Source organism: Bison bison, unplaced genomic scaffold (assembly GCF_000754665.1).
Source record: "Bison bison bison isolate TAMUID 2011002044 unplaced genomic scaffold, Bison_UMD1.0 scf7180017864280, whole genome shotgun sequence".
Taxonomy (NCBI): domain Eukaryota; kingdom Metazoa; phylum Chordata; class Mammalia; order Artiodactyla; family Bovidae; genus Bison; species Bison bison.
Genome location: NW_011494852.1, coordinates 2,185,027 through 2,204,723, shown reverse-complemented (window position 1 = coordinate 2,204,723; position 19,697 = coordinate 2,185,027). Strand labels below are relative to the sequence as shown.

At 51.1% G+C, this 19,697-nt stretch overlaps 1 protein-coding gene and 1 non-coding gene across 2 annotated transcripts in view; one reads left to right on the top strand and one right to left on the bottom strand.

The window, feature by feature from the left end:
• Nucleotides 1-19,697, bottom strand: part of CHST8 (carbohydrate (N-acetylgalactosamine 4-0) sulfotransferase 8) — a 74,195-nt gene that overhangs the window by 12,713 nt on the left and 41,785 nt on the right.
• On the top strand, nt 988-1,059 carry TRNAY-GUA. Its single transcript has one exon. It is a non-coding gene; the product is annotated as a tRNA-Tyr (tRNA).

The following is a 19,697-nucleotide window of genomic DNA, read 5'->3' as shown; positions in this document are numbered from 1 at the left end:
CCAACCGCACCGACTGGCCCAGGCCTGTGACAGACGCTTCTTCACTGGAGCCAAGTCAGGTCATCGGAGGCTGCCGACGGGGCAGCCTCATTACCACGGTGGCCCGACCGCAAGATAATGATCGGTCTGGTTCTGGCTGGCTTCTGGATGTGACAATCCGGCCGCCGCGTCAATTACTGAGCTGGTCTGTGGCTGTCAGACCCGTCACGGCTGTTGCCTGCGATACCCTGAAAAGCCACAAAGCAAATCCTTCTAGCTGATGCTTCCCTGAAGTGTCCCCCCGCCCCCAACTGCTGCAGGGGCTGCTCGGTAAGGGAGGCGCCCCAGGCCCCCTGGGGGAGTCGGGTTCCAACAGAGCGCTGCCCAGGGGCTCAGAGATGGAAGCGCTGGTCCTTAGCAGGGTGCCCCAGATGGCCATGCATGGCCACTGATCATGCCCAGAGGGGTCCCTGGCCTTGATTCCAGCACCACCCAGGCCCATCCGGTCTCTAAGGTCTCCTCCAGCCCAGCCAAGACCCTTAAGGGGCAGCAGCATTTCAGAGGCCATCCTCTGTGTCCCTGAGCAGAATGGAGTTCCTGGTGACTCACAGATGGCAAAGGGCAGGCAGGGGACCCTGGCAGTCAACCCAGGTGTTCTCTGCCATCGGTCTGGAGAGATGCAATTCACAGCTAAACAGAACCTCAAGACAGGTCCTTGGAAGTGGAGTTGGTCCAGTCAAGGATTGGGCCACCAGCAGCTCAGGAAGTCTCTGACCCGAGGATTTGGTCAGCTCTTCTTCCCTGGTAGCTCCGATGGTAAAGAACCCACTTACAATGCAGGAGACCCAGGTTTGATCCCTGGGTTGGGAAGATCTCCTGGAGAAGGGAATGTATACCCACACCAGTATTCTTGCCTAGAGAATCCCATGGACAGAGGAGCCTGGTGGGCTACAGTCCATGGGGTTGCAATGAGTCAGATATGACTGAGTGACTAACACTTTTAGGGATTCCCTGGTGGCTCAGATGGTAAAGTATCTGCCTGTAATGCAGGAGACCCAGGTTCGATCCCTGGATCGGGAAGATCTGGAGAAGAAAATGGCTACCCACTCCAGTATTCTTGCCTGGAGAATTCCATGAACAGAGGAGACTGGTGGGCTACAGTCCATGGGGTTGCAGAATCAGACACGACTGAGTGACTATCACTTTTCCAAGAGGTAAGGCATTAACCCTGACCTTGGCAATGGCTGGCTGTGGAGATGCCCCTTCCCTGGACACCTGGCTAAAACCTACTTTCTCTCCCTTCTGGCTGGTCAGCCCTTGGCTCCTCCCAGCTCAGCACCCAGAGGTCCAATCAGCAATGGACCACACTGGGCTGACAAGGGGCTGACCACAGCAGCCCCAGGCCGTCCTCGGGAGCACAGACATCTGATCCTCCTGGCATTTGGGGGATGTCATGTTAACTCTGAGACGCACCCTTTGCAGGGAACGTGATGTCTGTGTTTGCCTGGGTGGGGCGGGGGCTGCCGGATTCCTGGCAGGCACTGTCTGAGGTCCTTGAACATTCCCTTCAAGGCTCAGTTCTCCTCTTAGCCTTGGCTTGCGAATCAGCAGCAAAGCCCTGGAAATTAGACCTGCCCACTTTGCAAAGAGAACACGGTCCCCGTGTAATAGCTGCTCGAAGGGTGGCAAGGGTCACTGTGAACAGAGAGCTGAAGAAGATGTTCTGAGCTGTTTTTCTGCTTCCTTTGAAGTCCAACCAGCAGCTGCTCTCGGGACGATGAGCACAGATCACAGGCACAGACTTGGCCCCTCCCGGCTATGTGCATTTCCTTCCGAATTAAGACTCCTGTCTGGATTGCCGGGCACGTGTTTTAGGCATCACTTTGCAGTCGAGAATGTGCAATTCCACAAAACAAAAGCAGCCCAACTCAGGCCTCCATCCTTCCACATCTGTGTGCAGCAGAGGTGAGGAGGGCCCACCCGCGTTAGCGTGTTTGCAGCCATCCTCTCTAGAATGAATGATTCGCTGGCTGGGTGAGAACAGCTCAGCCCACTGAGGCTTTTTCTGCAGGATTAAACGTCATTCCTTCTAATGACTTGATTTATGTCTGGAGGTTTACAGCTCCAAACAAAATATTGTGATGATGGCAATAAATCACACCAGGGATGCTTACAACGGCGATGAGCATGTTTTCTGTTTGTTAGGGAGGTGATTACAGAATGAGGGGCTGCTGTGTAACAGCATATGTGGGGCAGGGAGTGTCTGGAAGGCATCAGGCAGAGGGGCACCTGGATAGGCGGGTATCAGGCTTTGAATGCCCAAGACTTGTGTGAGAATCTGTGGCTGGAGTTGGCAGAGATTTCGGAAGAGCTGGAAACTCACAGGGAGGTACCATCATGCTGGGTACTGGGGGAGGCTCATGGTTGGTGGACATCCCGAGAATATCATCTCCAGCTTTCAGCCACTGTCTGCCCTGCTGCACCCATGCTGAGACCAAGAGCCAGCTGAGGTCGGGGCCCAGGAATCCACTCTCTCGGATTGAGAACATGAACCAACTGAGGTCAGGGCCCAGGAATCCATGCACGCTTCTGGAGGCTACATTGCTCCTCTGCACATCAAACAGCATCTGGAACACATTGGGGCCATTTTCCAGTCTGCAGCCCTGTCTTGGGTAAAGAGAGGACCTGGCTGGGCCAGGCTAGGATCACTTTGCAGGGCAAGGCTCCTGGGTAGAATGAGGGCTGATTCCACTGCAGACAGGTGCCCCTGGCTGGCATCTCTCACTCACGATCTGCAGACAGGGGTTCTCCACACACCCCCTCCCACCCCTGCCCAACACACACTCTGGAGACCTCACCCTTCAGAACAGAGTACAGAGAGACTGAAGTCAACCTCAAGGCTTAGACAGGACCCCAGCCTGGGCTCAGGAAGAATTCCACAGCCCTGCTTCCCCAGCTCCCGTCCTCAGCTGAAGTCCTGAGGTCAGCTGAAGTCAGAGTCCTCAGGTGAAGTCAGGGACGCCACCCCCCGTGCCCCCAGTGTCTGTGAATGGGAGCAGGGCAGAGGCTGGAGATGGCATGCAAGAGGGGGAACACTCGAGGGGCAGCCACAAAGCAACCTGGACCATTTCCACCAGCCCAAATGAAGCTCCCTTCTGGCCAGAAATCTGTGAGAGCACAAGCCTTTATGTTGGTAAAATGGATCCTGTCCCTGGCGTCAAACTGGGGGAAAGGTGATGTGAGGAGGCTGGACTGGGGTAAAGTTTTGGGGAGAGGTCTGCTCATCCCTCAGGCTTCCTTGGTGGTTCAGTGGTAAAGAATCCACCTGACAAAGCAAGAGATGCAGGTTCGATCCCTAGGTCGGGGAGATTCCCTGTAAAAGGAAATAGCAACCCACTAATGGTATTCTTCTTGGGAAATCCCATGGACAGAGAGGCCTGGTGGGCTACAGTCCATGGGGTTGCAAAAGAACCAGACATGACTTAGCAACTAAACAACAACAACTGCTCATTGCATGGGAACACAGCGGCTCTTCTGGTCCGTGCACTCTCTTTCTAGGCAAAGAGATTGTTCTGAGAAGAGCCCAATGGCCTACAGTGCCACTGGAGGTCATGACAAGAGGCAACTCAGGGATGCTGAGCACTGGGGCAAAGTGATGTATGACCACGTATTGGCTCCAGCCGCTGCTCACGGCACATTTAACTGGGAGGTGTGGGTGGGGAAATCGGGGCGGGGGGAAGGCTCATGTGATACACACAGGATGTCTTCCACGTCAGACGTGATGCAGCACAGGTGATGGATGGGAGATGGCATGTGAGTGGCGCAGAGGATAGTGGTGGGATGAGCAGAGGATGGCATGTGGGTGGTGGTGGTGGATGGTGGGGAGACAGTTGGTGGACATGGATGGAACGTGGATAGTGGGTGAATGGGTTGAGGTCTGGGGGAGGGATTTTTTTAAAACAATTTTTTAATTGGAGTATAGCTGATCCCCTGGAAAACGGAATGGCTACCCACTCCAGTATTCTTGCCTGGAGAATGCCATGGACAGAGGAGCCCTATGGGCTACAATCCATGGGGTTGCAGAGAGTTGGACAAGACTGAGCGACCAACATACACACACAGCTGACTTACAATGTCGTGTTGGTTTCAGATGCACAGCAAAGTGAATCAGCTACGCATATACATATACTTGAAGCTGCACCTCCAATACTTTGGCCACCTGATGCGAAGAGACCGTTTATCGGAAAAGACCCTGCTCCTGGGAAAGGTTGAAGGCAAAAGGGGAAGGGGCAGCAGAGAATGAGACAGTTGGATGGCCACGCTGACTCAGTGGACATGAGTCTGAGCAAGCTCTGGGAGACGGTGAAGGACAGGGTGTGCTGCGGTCCATGGTTCACAAGGAGTCAGACACGATTTAGCATCTGAACAACACACACACATATCCACTCTGTTTTAGACTCTCTTCCCATATAGGTCATTACAGAGTGCTGAGTAGAGTTCCCTGTGCTGCACAGCAGGTCCTCATTAGTTACCTATTTGATGTCTAGCAGGCTGTACATGTCACTCAGGGAAAGGACTTGAGATGGGGGTTGGGCGAGGACTGGACAGGTGGGTAGCTGGAGGGGGGACAGAGGGACGAGGAAGCTACACAGACACAGGCAGGCTCCAGCCCAGCCCCACTGGCCAACAATGCAGCCTGTGGCTGTGCCCTCCCCGGGAGCGAGATGGACAGAAAGCCCAGCCCCTGACCAGTTCTGGCTTCCCTGAGGCTCAGGAGGTGGCCAGCGCACAGCAGCAGTGGTAACCCAGGACCCCCTCTGACCCCCCTGGGCCCTGAGTGTGCATCCTGGCTGCTTCAGAAGACGGCACGACCCTTTCCACCAAACGCGGAGAGCAATCTCCAGTATGTCCAGAGACAAAGCTTCTGTCCATCTTTGATGAAAACAAAGGCCAAAAAAAAAAAAAATGTTGTCTGTTTTATAAAGTGTGGCAAATTTTGATAATGAAAACTTCAGAACATAGAAAACCGAAACCTTTCTAATTCCGGGCAGCTAAGGAATAATGGTAATGTATTTCAACTTCAAAAGCAAGAAATAACCTTTTATCACCTAATTTAACAATGTTACTGGGAAAATATGTTAAGAGAATGTGAAAATGCTATTTAAATGATAAAATATGCTATCCTGGATGGCAAGGATTCTAATTGCCACGCTCAGAGTCCAAACACACTTCCACGCCAGCTCCGACAGACACTGCTAATGACACGGTGTCCGTAACCAGGCACGGCAGAGAGGGTCAGCGCCTCTCCTGGGATCTGCCAGAACCCGACAGCTGTCTGGGCTCCGCAGCGCTCATCAAGAGCCCTGCCTTGTGAAGTACGAACCGGTTTGGTATTAATATTAATCGGCCAACACATTAATATTAATCAGTTAATATATACTTCCCATGACAACAAGAGATAAAGGAATCTTATTATGTGGGGGATCAGGGAACACGGAATTTCTAAGTGGATTTCTTTGGGATGCATGGCATGAAGGAGCCTAAGCCTCTTAGGCATGTCGTCTCCGCAGAGAGAGGAACTGGGGCGCGCATGTGGAAATATATGAGCAGGAAGCACCCGAGGTGGGATGGATCCTCTCCGGGGCAGCGAGATGTCTCCCCTAGCTGGTGAGCTGGTTGGTGGGAACGTAGTTGTGGGGAGGTGTGGGTGGTTCCCACATCCCTTCCTCTCCGAGGAAGAACCATTCTTGGGGGGAGCAGCCTGCACAGCCCCCAAGGAGAGAATACAGTGACAGCCCTCGACCCCCAGTCTTCCCGGTCCTGATGAAAGGGGGCTGGGGAATTACTTACCTGGGGCCTGGAAGGTGCTGAGGACACAAGGGTGTCTCATGCACTTCTGCAGGGGAGGTTGTGCTGTTTTGCTTGAGGGCATGAGTCTCAGGTTACCTGTGTTGCTGGCATCCAGGCTGCTGGCCCTGTCGGTGGCAGAGCCAGGGGCCAGGCCAGACCTGGCTGACTCCAGGCCTTTGTTCTAACCATGAGGCAACACTGCCTGCCAGTGTCTGGGACAGTGGGCTGGCCAGGCAGGGCCTCACAGCAGGTCTCACAGAGTCATCACTACTGGCCTCACATGGATAGGATGAGTACTCGGGCTGCCCACTCTGGGGTTCCTGGGAAGACCAGCCAGTTGGGCAGTGGCAGGGCCCTCTCCCACCAAGGACTGCCTTCCTGCATGCTCGCCTGCAGACAGCTTCCAGAGGCAAAGCACATCTGAGCACAATTAACATTTTAAGCACTAATTATTTTCCTTGGGTGTCTACGTCTGAGGATCCTTCAATCTCAGTTTAATTGGAGAAAAATGGTCATCAGTTATTGAACAGCGGGAAGGCGGCTCCACGCTTCCCCAATACCGAGCCAAGCTGAGAATCATCCAGACATATGAGTCGCTGTGGGCGGGCCACAGGCAAGGGTGAGGTGGGCGGGCCTCAGGCACCCTGCCCTGCCCTCCCAGACATCTGCCCAGAAGGCTCTGGGGCCGAGTTAATTACTCGCCTTTTTGTCTTTTCCACTTTGCTCTACTTTCTGCAACACCATCTGTTGCAAGAAAAGCAAGTGCAAGAGGAAATGGGATTCATTATTAAAAGGAGAGCTTATAACGTTCCCTTCACTCCCCCTTGTACTTGATGATAATCTGAGCTCATAATGAAATCCTCAGGCCCTCCCTGGTGGGGCTGGCAGGGGGGGTCGGCAGAGGATGCCCTGGCCTGCAGCTGAGTGACACAGTGACACTGGCCTGAACAGACACTGGCTGTTCAGTCCAGTGCCCACCGCTGCCTCTCCCCTCCCCTGGGGGTGGGCACCCGCTGTCCAGGGTCTCATGGGGGAACCATGAGGTTTTCGTGCCCCCACTCGTGGAAAACCGAAAGGAACGTTTTATTTTGCTTTGCCTATTTTTTTCCCACTTTGATTCTCTCTGAGCAACCAATTAAAAGACTCATTAGTTCAGCAGCCCTGACAGGGAGCTGAGAAGGTGGCCCCCAGGAGCCTGGCGGCTGGTGAATCGGGGGAGTGAAAGCACTCTTCTGGCAGAACCTCTGTAGACAGGATGGCCTGGCCCAAGGCTGGGGGGCAGTGGGGTGGTCCGAGACACAGCCGGGTGCTAAATCTGTGGCTTTTCGGGGGACAGGCCCTCAGGTCCGAGTAGCCCTGGGGAGAAATGCACAAGAGACTCTACGGAGAAAGGGTCTGACCCAGTGAGTGCCCTTGCTGGGGACCAAAGCCCCGGCTGAGGGCATCTAGTTGTGTGTGCAGCTGGGAAAGCTGAGTTCAGCTGTGTCCATCCGTGGTCATGTGACAGTCCCCTGTCCAAGGGCACATACTCCTACCTGCTCCCCGACTCCACTGGGTAACCTCCCCTAGTCAGGCCCTGTGACCCCACTCACTAATGACCCCACAGTGACACCTTCCTGCTCAGAACCTCCCCTTCTCCAGCCCCATGTCACTCTCAGCTTCCATATCCCTGGCCTCTCCTCCTTGGGAAGGGATCTGACACAGAGCAGCCTGATGCACTGATGCGGGGTCTGGGTCTTTCCTGGCCTGACCCCGCTGGCCTGCCTCTGGGTGCCGTGGCCCCTCAATCATGTCAGCTGCCTGGGATCACCCTTGACACAGGCTCTGGCTTCACCGAGGCCCTCGGGCCTGCAGGACTCAGGTGATACAGCCTATGGACAGACAAAGGGCAGGAGCCACTCGGAGACCCGAGTGCCTGATATGTTCCCTCCCCATCTGAGGTGGGGGCCTGCTGTACGTGCCTTCCCTCTGCAGGGGGCCCCTGCCTCCCTTCCCTGGAGCTCTGATTAGAGGGGTGGGTCTCCCATCTCAGCAACTTACCCTCAGCACCCAGAGACCACCCTGGGGGCCACTCTGGGAAGACCTCGCTCTGCTCCCACACTGAGCCTGCTGTCCTGGTCAGTGAGGATATTTGTCGATTCCAGGTACCCTTGTAGAAGCTCTGGACCCTTACAGAAGCCCACTAGGTTGGTGCCATTTTGACCCAAATGGACTCACGAAGAGACGGAGATGCACACACATGAAGCCACCCAAGGACACACAGCTGGTCAGTGGCCGAGCCAGGATCTGAGCCGAGTGCTCCTTGGCCCCGGGTCAGCTCTCCTCCCCACCACTGCTTTCTCACGGAGTCATTCCTGCCTGGAGTCAGGGTCCTGCTGAGTGAGGGACACAGGTGGCCTCGCTCCCTCTCCTCAGCACCTGGCCCCTCACCTGCACCCACAGGGCCTCTCTCAGGGTCGACTCCGGGGCAGGGGAATTTTCCTCGCTAACCCCTCTCCAGCTTCAGCCCTAGCGTCATCCAAAGCAGCATCTGGAACATCTCTGATGCCTTTAGGCACCTGTGTGCACCTGTGGGACGTGAGCTTCCCAACCTGACGTCTTTCTTTAGACTCCCCTTGGCTCTCTGCCTGCAGTCCCGGCTGCCTCCACCTGGGCTGTGGTCCCTCTTTTCCTGCGGCACCAGCTTCCAGATGAATGAAGGTGGCCTGGCCCTGAAGAGAGTCCCCACCAAGCCTGTGAGCAGCAGCAGTTCACTGGCCTGCAGACTCAGTTTCACCATCTCTATAATGGGAAATCAGTGGCTTTGTGTCCACAGGAAATTGTGTCTTCCAGAGGAAAGGGTGACGTGAACAATCTGGTGAGGGAGTGTGCAGACCACTCCCCACCCACCCCCCACCTGTGTTCTGATGGTAGGAGCCCCTGGGTGCCCAGGTCTGGATCACAGCCTCCGTCTTCCCCTCCCCAGCAGGGAGCACTGCCCAGGCTGCAAGCAGAAGTGAACCCCCTGGAACGAAGCCTCTGGTGAAGGGAACCTGGGCTGCTGGAGGGGACAGTGCTGGCACCAGAATGCAGGGGGTACCATGTGACTCTGGGAGCAAGCCCTCCTGCTGGAAGCTGTGGCTCCATCTTCTGCCTTGGCAGGTTCCAGACCTGCTCCAGTATTTCATCTCCTCTCATGGAAAATGGCTTGATAACGATTACTGCGGGGAGGGTGGCAGGAGCTCATCCACTGGAGAGGAAAAGCAGAGTGCCCAAGCCTACAAAGTACCTGGGGTAAATTTAGATCTGAATGCTCAGTATCACAGGCTTCTCAGGTGGAGCTAGTGGTAAAGAACCCGTCTGCCAATGCAGGAGATGTAAGAGACTCGGGTTCAATCCCTGGGTCGGGAAGACCCCCTGGAGGAGGGCATGGCAACCCACCCCAGTATTCTTGCCTGGAGACTCCCTTGGATAGAGGAACCTGGTGGGCTACAGTCTATAGTGTTGCAGAGTTGGACATGACTGAAGTGACTTAGCACGCGAACTCAGTATCACATCGAGGGGTGGCCCAGCTCTCACAGCCCCTCCAGGTCAAAAGAAGAACTGCTTTGGATGAGGTGGGGGCAGATCCAGCCTCAGGCCTAAGGGCAGCCTCCCCCTTAGTTCCTGATAAGAGGTGGGCTCTGCACAGGGCGGTTCTGTCCATCATCTCCTCCTGCTGCCCATTCTGAGACAAACAGGAATCTCCAACCCCCAGACCACACTCAGAGCTTGTTAGGAGTGTAAAGTTTGCAGCCGCACCCAGGGGGCAGCTGCAGGGGAAGTCAAGACCAGCCTTGAGGCTGCTTCTACTGGTCTCTACCAAAAAGCCATGCCCTACATGTGCAGGCGAAGACAAGTTCAAAGCTCAGAAGACGTCTTTAGAATTGCTTTTGTCACGAAACATTTCATTTACTAAAAATAAAATGTGTAATGGTATAAAGAAAAAGAATACAAACATCCAGGCATTCACCACCCAGCTTAAGAAACACAGCTTTATTAAATAGTATCAACATCACCCAGATTCCCTTGGCCCCTCTCCAACATCCCCATCCTGCCCGGCCAGGATGCCCACTGCACTGAATTCTGTGTTTATCATTCCCTTGCCTTTTAAAGGTCATTTTTCTTTTGCACGTGCTTATACTCCTAAGCAACTTGTTTATTTTTGCGAAGTAGCTTGGAATTGGCCTTGGTGGGAGCAGTTACACCATAGACGTTGGACAATGTGACAGTGCCACACATCAGGGCTCAGTTGGTTTGTTCCCTGCCCCCAAAGCCCATTTACCAGCATGTGCCTGGTTGCAGACCACCTCCGGGAGGGAGGCATCACCTTCTGGAAGAGGCTCCTGTCAGCTGAGGTCAAATCTCTGAATTAAGGGTGCAGCTGTGAGCCATTAGCAGTCCACACTCACAGTGGCAGGTGACAGGTGCATCACCAGGAAAGCAGAGCTGGGCGGGACACCCACAGCATCAACTGCAAAGAGTTATAGCAAGATCCAGATAAGATGTGGCCCCACAAATCTGTCCCCCTTGTTTTTTATTCTGTGGCTCACAGTATTTACAGGCCATTCCCCTGGAGTCAAGCACATGCTTACCAGAGCTCTTCCCAACCTGAAATTATTTATGACTTGGCATTCAGGGAGGAAAAGCAATTTTCTCGAAATGTCTGATGTCATGATATATAGTCCATTTGACATGCATGTGCCCAAGCCCACTGCTCTGCGGGTCTGCCCCTCAATTACTATTACCCTGAATTAGCAAGGAAAATTAATACTGCTTGGCAGGATACTAACTCAAATAGCATCCAAACAAAATGCCTAGAGAATCTTCTAGAAAAATACATACCTTGGAAGAAATTACCAAATGCACCGGTTATTTGGCCAGAGCACCGTTTCCCAGGGCTCTTTGGTTAAGTGATGCTGGAGTGAGGTCTGGTTTCCTGGCTCATGGAGGCCCCTCCTAGCTACTCAAGGTTGCATGGCTGTGTACGGGTCACACCCCTTTACTGTAAACTCTAAAACCGCGTGTATGCACGCTAAGTCATGTCAATCGTGTCTGACTCTGTGCAACCCCACGGACCGTAGCCCGCCAGGCTCCTCTGTCCACGGGATTCTCTGTGGACAAGAATTCTCCACAGGCAAGAATACTGGAGTGGGTTGCTATGCCCTCCTCCAGGGGATCTTCCTGACCCAGGGATCGAACCTGTGTCTCTTGTTTCCTGCATTGGCAGGTGGGTTGTTTACCACTAGCACCGCCTACATGAATGGAGAAACAAATTGTGGTGTATCCATACAGTGGAATTTGACTGTCTGTAAAAAGAAATAAGCTACACCATGGATGACGCTCACAGACCTTGCCCTGAACAAAAGAAGCCTTTCTGTACATACTGCGGTATTTCAGATAAAATTCTACAATAGGCAAAACTAATCTCTAGTGTCAGAATAAGATGGGTGGCTAACCGAGGGATGGGGTGGAGGGAGGTGAATGAGCAGGCATATAAAAGAATGTTCTGGAGGTGAAGGAAATTCTGTATATCTTGATTGGGAAGACGGTATACATTTGTCAGAACTCACTTACACAGTGTTTTCCTGTGTATAAATTATACCTCAATTAAACTGATAAAAAATTGTGTGAACACGTTTTAGAACTCTAAAGTGCCGTGTTAAAAACACTGCTATTTCTGCTTTACAGATATCATGCTCATATCTCAGAAACCAAATGGCAATTCCTGGAAGGAAAAGGCTTTTATAAAACTGAAAAAAAGAAGTGAATTCAATGACATTAGCAGGAACTTCCCTGGTAGTCCACTGGCTAAGACTCCGTGCTCCCAATGCACAGGGCCCAGGTTTGATGCCACACACTGCAACTAAAGATCCCACGTGTTACAACCAAGACCAAGTGCAGCCAAATAAATAAACAAAAATAAATATAAAAGTGTTTTTCTTTTTCAAATAACATTAGCTGCAGTTAATTTTCAATGATCCTTGAGTAAGCAAAGCAATTTGGGAAAAAATTGCTCTCATAAAGGAAGCCTTTAGGCAAATACGGGAGGGAGGAGCCAGGAGAGTGGGGGCCGGAAGTGCAGGGAGGCTGGGATCAGATAAGATTTGGGGATGACTGGGTGAAGTGGCCACCATGGAAGCCCGGCGACACTGCTCACAGCCGAGTTTCCCTCCAGAGATTGCTCTAGGTGGGGCTGCAGAAAGTCGCCTCACCCAAGGTCGCATCTTCCTGGGGCTGTCTCATCCAGTGACTGGCTGATGCAGACTGTGAAGGCTGCAGCCCCTTGCATGAATTCGGGGCCATCCCAGCTCCAAAGCTCCATGTGGGGCTGGCTGGCTACATCACAGTCTGACTTCTCCCTCTGCCTGCTCTTGCTTCCCTCCCTTCCCCCATAGGTGTTGATCCAAGAGAATGCCCTCCCCACATAAATCCTGCACTTCCTCAGAGTCTGCTCTGCAGGAATCTGACTTTTGGTGCCAGAGATCTCAGAGAGTAGATGCTAAGGTGAGGGACAATGGAGTTGGTTGGCTCTTGCCTCTCTGGAAGGGTATCGAAAGACTCTCATCTTCTGCAGTAAGAAGACCAGTCCTAGGACTTCACAGTAGGAGGAGCAGAGCTGCAGAGAAGGTTATTTCTCAGCAATGTCAAGCACCTGATGGAAAAGGAATGGGAACGGGAGAAATGGGGTGGGGATATCTGGATGGATGGATGTAAAGAGGAAAGGGACTATACTCCTGAGAGAGGTGAAGGACCCAGAAATATACATAGAACTTTATTCTGAGGGTGTTAGGTGAGAAATCAGAACATCAAGTTGAATGCTGCTGCTGCTGCTAAGTTGCTTCAGTCATGTCCGACTCTGTGCAACCCCATAGATGGCAGCCCAGCAGGCTCCCCAGTCCCTAAGTTGAATAAGGAGGGACAATTTATAGGGGAGCACTTTCCTGGGATACAGGATTGAGCAGTATGGCAAGGACCCCAGATGCTGCTGCTAAAACACTGCTAGGATGGTTCTTAGAAGCACAGGGAAGGTGATGGTCCACACAAATGAAGCAGACAAGATAGAACTGCTGTGGCAGACAGTGCAGGAAGAGATCAAAAGGCTCACAAAGGTGATCATGCCGGGGTGATGAATGAAAGGCTGGAGAACTCACCACATCACTGTGTTTTGCAGGAGGACCGGGGGGTGCTCCCCTGTCTAAAGCAGTAGAGAATGCACTGGTGAGAATGCACTAGTATCAATGAGAAGCTCAGTAGTGGCTCTCCTATGTAGGACAGGACTGAATAAAGAGCCATCATTAGAGATCAGGAGTCCCTGTTATCAAGGGGAGATGATAGGCTCATGAAATAATATTACAAAACCCACATGGCAGTGCTCAGCCATCATAAACAAATTCTAATGAGCAGCAATGTCAGGGCATCAACCAAGAGGAGCTGACCTGCAGAAAGCTATGAAGAAGGTTAAGAGAACATGGCATCACAAGGGCAAGAAAGATGGGCAGCCATCAAGGGTACTGATCAACATATATAATGGGAAGAAGCCAAAGATGGACAACCAGGAGGCTGAGGGTAGCTGTTTCAATAAAATGGCATGATCTCTGGACCAGTTTTCAAATCCAGAACTCAATGACTGAAGGGAGGTTGGGTCCCCAAGAGGACAAACCTTCTAGTCATCATGGCAACTGTGCATAGCAGGCCTTCCTCAAAGTGACTGGCAACTATTTATTTGGATAAGTGCATGCTGCAGGGGTTGGGGGAAATGACACCTAAATATGTCTAGATTTTTGCCTGAGTTGACATTTGTATCTTGGGACTTGGCTCTTGGAAACCTGACCTGTCATGTAGCCTTCCTGGTAGAGTGAGAGAATATAGGGACCAGGTAATAGATTTGTCGACAAAGATCCATATAATCAAAGCCATGGTTTTTCCAGTAGTTGTGTATGGGTGTGAGAGTTGGACCATAAAGAAGGCTGAGCACTGAAGAACTGATGCTTTCAAACTGTGGTGCTGGAGAAGACTCTTGAGAGTCCCTTGGAGAGCAAGGAGATCAAACCAGTCAATCTTAAAGGAAATCAACCTTGAATATTCACTGGAAAGACTTATGCTAAGGCTGAAGCTCCAATACTTTGGCCACCTGATGCGAAGAGCCGACTCACTGGAAAAGATCCTGATGCTGGGAAAGATTGAGGGCAAGAAGAGAAGGGGATGAAAGAGGACGAGATGGCTGGATGGCATCATCAACTCAATGGACATGAGTTTGAGAAACTCTAGGAGATAGTGAAGGACAGAGAACCTGGAGTGCTGCCCTTCATGGGATCAAAAAAAATCAGACATGACTGAGCAACTGAACAACAACAATTAATGGCCCATTAGCTGCTTCAAGTCAGGCTCACAGACTCCCCCACTCCAATGGTCATTTTCCCCATTACAACTGAAATGAACACATGTGATAGATGGCAGAGGCCCTATGTCCTGACCTATGGGATAAGAGCTACCATAGTAAGGAATGCCTAGTAAGCCTTTGGAATTTACTCTACTCCCTGAGCCAAGATATTAAATCAAAGGTAATATTTAATTTTCCATTTTGCCATTCCTGGGGAAATGGCAGAGACTAGTGCTAACTTTAAAGACCTAAAAGATGCAGGAGTAGTCAAACCATCAAATTGCCATGTAATTCACCAGTCTAGTCCCTACAAATGACAAATGGATACTGGAGGATGACAGTAGATTGCTGCAGACTCTCAAGCTGTAGCCCCAACTGTAACCACTGTGTCAGGTGTGGTATCTTTGCTAGATTTACGTGGCCTCGGGTACCTGGTATATGACCATGGTTTGACAAATAGATTCTTTTCCATCCCTGTCAAAAAAAGAGTATCAGAAATAGTTCAAGTTGACTTGGAATGGACAACAGTAGACGTTTAGTTTGCTCCAAAACTACTTTAACTCTCCTGTCCTCTGTCATAATATAGTCCCAATAAACTTCCAGCACATAAATCTCTGTCTCAGAGTCTGCTTTCCCAAGGAAGCAAGCATGCAAAAGCTTGAAACAGAAATACAGCTTTGCAATCAGAGGCTAAGCCCTGGTTCAAGACCTGGCAAGACTGAGGCCATCACAGAAGATCTGAGCAGAGTTGATTCAGATAGGATCATGTCCATAACTGCAAGGACTAATAGTGTGACTGAAGCAAAAGGCAGGATTCTTTCTGGAATCTAAGCTGTACTAAGAAGCATAGCAACTAGAAATTAGGTGACTGAAACCAGGCTGAGACCAGGCACTAAGACAGGCCTGAAAATGGGAACCTGTGGTGGCAACTCAGCCAACTGGAAGAAGGGAGGCTGTTTTCAGGACCACGGACAGCTCCTAATAGCTTTTTTGGGGGGTGGGGGGGAGGGGCGGGCAGGTTGTGTTCTGCCAGGAGCCCTTGGAAATGCACAGTGTGAAGTCTGTCAAAAAACATCACTGTGGATAACCAGGTGAAGTCCTGGCCATTAGCATGATCAAGTGAAATGACTGCAACTGAGTCTCAACATCATGAACTTTTCAGAAAGCTCAGAAGCCAAGATGCACACATGATACCAGTTTTGGGGGCCAATACAAAAATAAAGCATTTATCTCTAGAAGGGCTCAATGTCCAGTGAGGAAGACAGGCAGGTGAACATGTAATGGCCTTTAGGGGTCCTTGAACCTCTGGAGATGGTAAGCTGGTAAGCAGGGTGTGAGTATGTGTGTGTGTGTGTGTGTGTGTGTGTGTACGTGTGTGTGGGGTGTGTGTGTGGTGTGTGTGGGTGTGTGTGTGGGTGGGTGGGTGAAAGAGAGAGAGAGAACAGGAGAAGAGAGAAAAGGAGAGGAAGAGGAAGGCCCCCAAGTGTTAAGATCTACTCTTCCAGTTGAAACTCCATGATGTGGCTTAATCTTGAGAGTCTAAGAGTATGTCTTAGGCTGCTGGCCTAGGCCTGTTTCACAGTGACTCTCCTCTGCCTAGAAAGGGTGCTTCCACTAATTCTCTGAAGTGGCCTCGGCCAGCAATGTCTCTGACCCAGACTCACTTTCAAATGGCTACACAGCCCACAGGCCACAGGGAAACCCCAAGTCTTCTTGCCTGATAGGTGCTCAGACGTTGAACTTTAGTGTGACACTCGGTTTTCATGACACAGATCTGCAAACATACCCACAGCCTTGGGGGTCACTGGGGCTGTCCTTTCACCTTCAGGGACTGGGAATTTCTGCTAAGGAACCCCACAACCCATAGTGAGGCACCCTTGTAGGAAGCTGCGAGAGGTCTGCTTGATGACCTGGCTTGACTTTCTCTACTCAGGACTTGCTGCACAAGTCTAGCACAGCCTCATATTTGCATTTAATTCCAGGACAAGTTGTAGGCATTTATTACAAATTGATTTAGAAAATATTTTAAAGCACAGACTTCTTTTAAAAATTAGTATGGAAGGACTGATAAGGAATGTGACAAGGTCCCCATTCTTACTCCTGCTTCTTTCTGAGAGTTAACTTCCTCTACCTAGGCTGCACCTGACCAAAGCCTTGGCTTTAGGCTTGTCTGGTTCTCTACGTGTGTGTGTGTTAGTCACTCAGTCGAGTCTGACACTTTGCAACTCTAGGGACGGTAACCCTCCAGACTCCTCTGTCCATGGGATTCTCCAGGCAAGAATACTGGAGTGGGTAGCCATTCCTTTCTCCAGGGGATCTTCCCAAGCCAGGGACTGCACCTTTGTCTCCTGTACTGCAGGCAGATTCTTTACCATCTGAGCCACCAGGGAATGTTTATCAGCCCAAACCCCATCAGATCCCTTGATCTTCTCTTTCCAAGAGATGCCCAGAGCCTGGATGTCAGAGAAGACACAGCTCCCTACCCAGCCCTCACCCCTTCAGAAATCCATTTGTCACAGGGCATGTCTTGACCTTCCTCTCTCTATTTCCACCCACAGAGAGAAAGGGAGAAAGTGAAATGTAAGTTCATGGAGATTTTAGAAAGAGTCTCCTTTTAGGTGACTCTTGAAAATGAAGATGTCATTTTCAAACTATGACCTGAGCATTCAGGGAATATTAGAAGAGACAAATGTGTTTTTGTAAATACATAGTACCTGTGAACTCTTGGGAACAGCATTTTTGGGACTGGTGGAATAAGCCTTGAATCCCATTTAGCATACGAGCAGACAGACAATTTCATACCCATGCATTCATAAATGTAAGTACCCCTCGTGATGAAAATCACGCAGTGATTTTCAGCAAAAAGTAAATGAATGACATAATTCTTATTTATTAACTAGCCCTGAGCACACAGGATAAAACAAGTGTTATTTGGGATGAGTAAGTCCAGACATTGTATGAAGTGTCTGAGGATAATCAGAGCCTCAGGGGAGGAAGACAACTGGTCACCCAGTCTGAAGAAGGGGAGGGAAGGAAAGAGGGAATGTTTTCTGCTTCTATGACTTCCAGGGGAATGGGTGAAGATGGGGTGAGGCCAATCTTTCTCTGCTTGTTATCATTCTATCTCGTGGGAGTGGGAGAAATGTCAGCTTGGCTGGTAACAGCCATGGCTGAGAGTGGGCTGAGAAACAGATTAGGTGTTTGGAACAGCTAACAGGAGAGTCACCTAAAAGGGACTGTTTCTAAAATCTCCATGAACCTACATTTCACTTTTTCCCTTTCTCTCTGCGGGTGGAAATGGAGAGAGGAAGGTCAAGACATGCCCTGTGACTTTAATTGATAACTGATTTCTGAAGGGGTGAGGGCTGGGTAGGGAGCTGTGTCTTGAATTTGGACACAGCCCACAACAGGGAGTTCAGCTGGAAGGGAGGGAAGGCAAGATTCTCACAGTCTTAATTAATCCTGGCAATTTCCTCTCCTCCCACTGTCCCCATCTCTGGCCAAGCAAGCATGTGTGCCCTTGTTAAAGAACTTGAGCCCCATCTTTCCAGATGTCCAAAAGAAAAAAGTTAAAGTGAAGTCGCTCAGTCGTGTCCGACTCTTTGCAACCCCATGGACTGTAGCCTACCAGGCTCCTCACTCCGTGGAATTCTCCAGGCAAGAGTACTGGAGTGGGTTGCCATTTCCCTCTCCAGGGGATCTTCCCAACCCAGGGATCGAACCCGGGTCTCCCGCATTCCAGGTAGATGCTTTAACCTCTGAGCCACCAGGGAAGCCCCAGATATCCCAGATGTCCAAGAGAACTGATATTGACATCAGAATAAAAGCACACACGTCTGTATTGGCTTTCTGACTCATTGGGTATCCATGACTCCCTGCATTGACAGAACTAAAGTTTTGCAGTAATATGGGAAAGTGTTTCATAAATTCCACTCGGCTACAGCCTCCCTGGGTTATGGCATTTTGCCAAAAACCCAGGGATGGAGACCTAAGAATGGCCACAGAGTCTTTACAAAGGTTGACACAGGTCCTTCTGCCTCTGCAATCATGCCATCTCCCCAATTAATTTTAATGACTCTGGGAAGGGCAGAGATCAAATGTTGCCCAAATTTTTGAAACACACATTTTCAAGGCCATTTGAAGTGGCCAGTCTGTGACCCCCATCCTCTCACCCTGGCCGAGGGCAGCCAGGGAGGATGGAAGACACAGAGTCCCCAGATCAGCTCTGGGATGTTATGAGCAGGCTGAGATTATGATATATTTATCTAGCAGAATGTTCTCTAGCTACATGTCATATCCTCATCAAGAATGGGAAAAGGGTAATTGGATTTAAATGTCAAGATGTTCCCAGTGTAGGGTGGAAGGCACACATCTATTTTCTCAGCTACACTGTTTTTTTGGTCTTATGATAATGAAAACTGCAACCACTTGTTGCTGAGGATGACAGGAGAAAATTCTCCAGGATTCGGAGCTAAATGCTGAGTCACAGCCCAGGGACCAGGTGGGCGAATGGCAAATGCAGGAGTCATGCGACAGGTGGTCAGAGAAAGAGGGAGAGCCCAGCATCAGGCACGGGGACAGGCTGGGCAGAGGACAAGCTGAAGGCCCCGGGGGAGCCCCAGGGGAAGTAATGGCTACAGCACCCAGCCTGGGAGGAGGGCGTGACAAGCCCAGGTACTCCCTGAGGTTAACTCCTTCTAGGAGTTCTGTCCTGCGGCCTTTTCCTTGATTTTGTGAAGCTGACTGTAAGGACCTGACAGCAAGGGGAAGTGAACTGTCTCAGCTCTAATCCAGGCCACCCTTATCCCCGGTCACCAGGCAGGTGATTTCTACTGCGGCTTTGAATGTATTTCCCACTGGCTCTGCACGTGGATGGAGACGGACACACCGCACATTGTTTCTTTCCTGTATGTTGGGGACAGAGCTGTGGGCTGTATCCTACAAGGCCACAGACCTCCAACTTCGTGATGGAGGGAGGTGGGGGAGCGGGGTAGTGTGCCCACTGGTGCTAGACCATCTCTTCAGGAACAGGAGGGGAGTCTGGCCAGGACACTTCCCCAGCCCCAAGCACCTGGGACTTCTGCAGTGTCCCAGCCCCCCAGACTGCCCACACACACTGTCTGCCAAGTAGGCGGCCACCCGGATTGTCCTGGCAGGCACGCACTGCGCACCTAGTCTGAGCTGAAGCAGGGCTCCCTGAGTGCCTCACAAGGGTCCTCAGGGAGATCATTTCTCTGCCAAAGCAAAGCCCTGCTCTCCAGAGAAGAGTGCATGTGTGTGCTAAGTCGCCTCGTTTGTGTCCGACTCTTTGCAACCCTATGGACTGTAGCTCACCAGGCTCCTCTGTCCATAGGACTCTCCAAGCAAGAATACTAGAGTGGTTGCCATACCCTCCTCCAGGGGATCTTCTCAACCCAGGGATTGAGCCCCTGTCTCCTGTATTGCGGTGGATTCTTTACCTACTGAG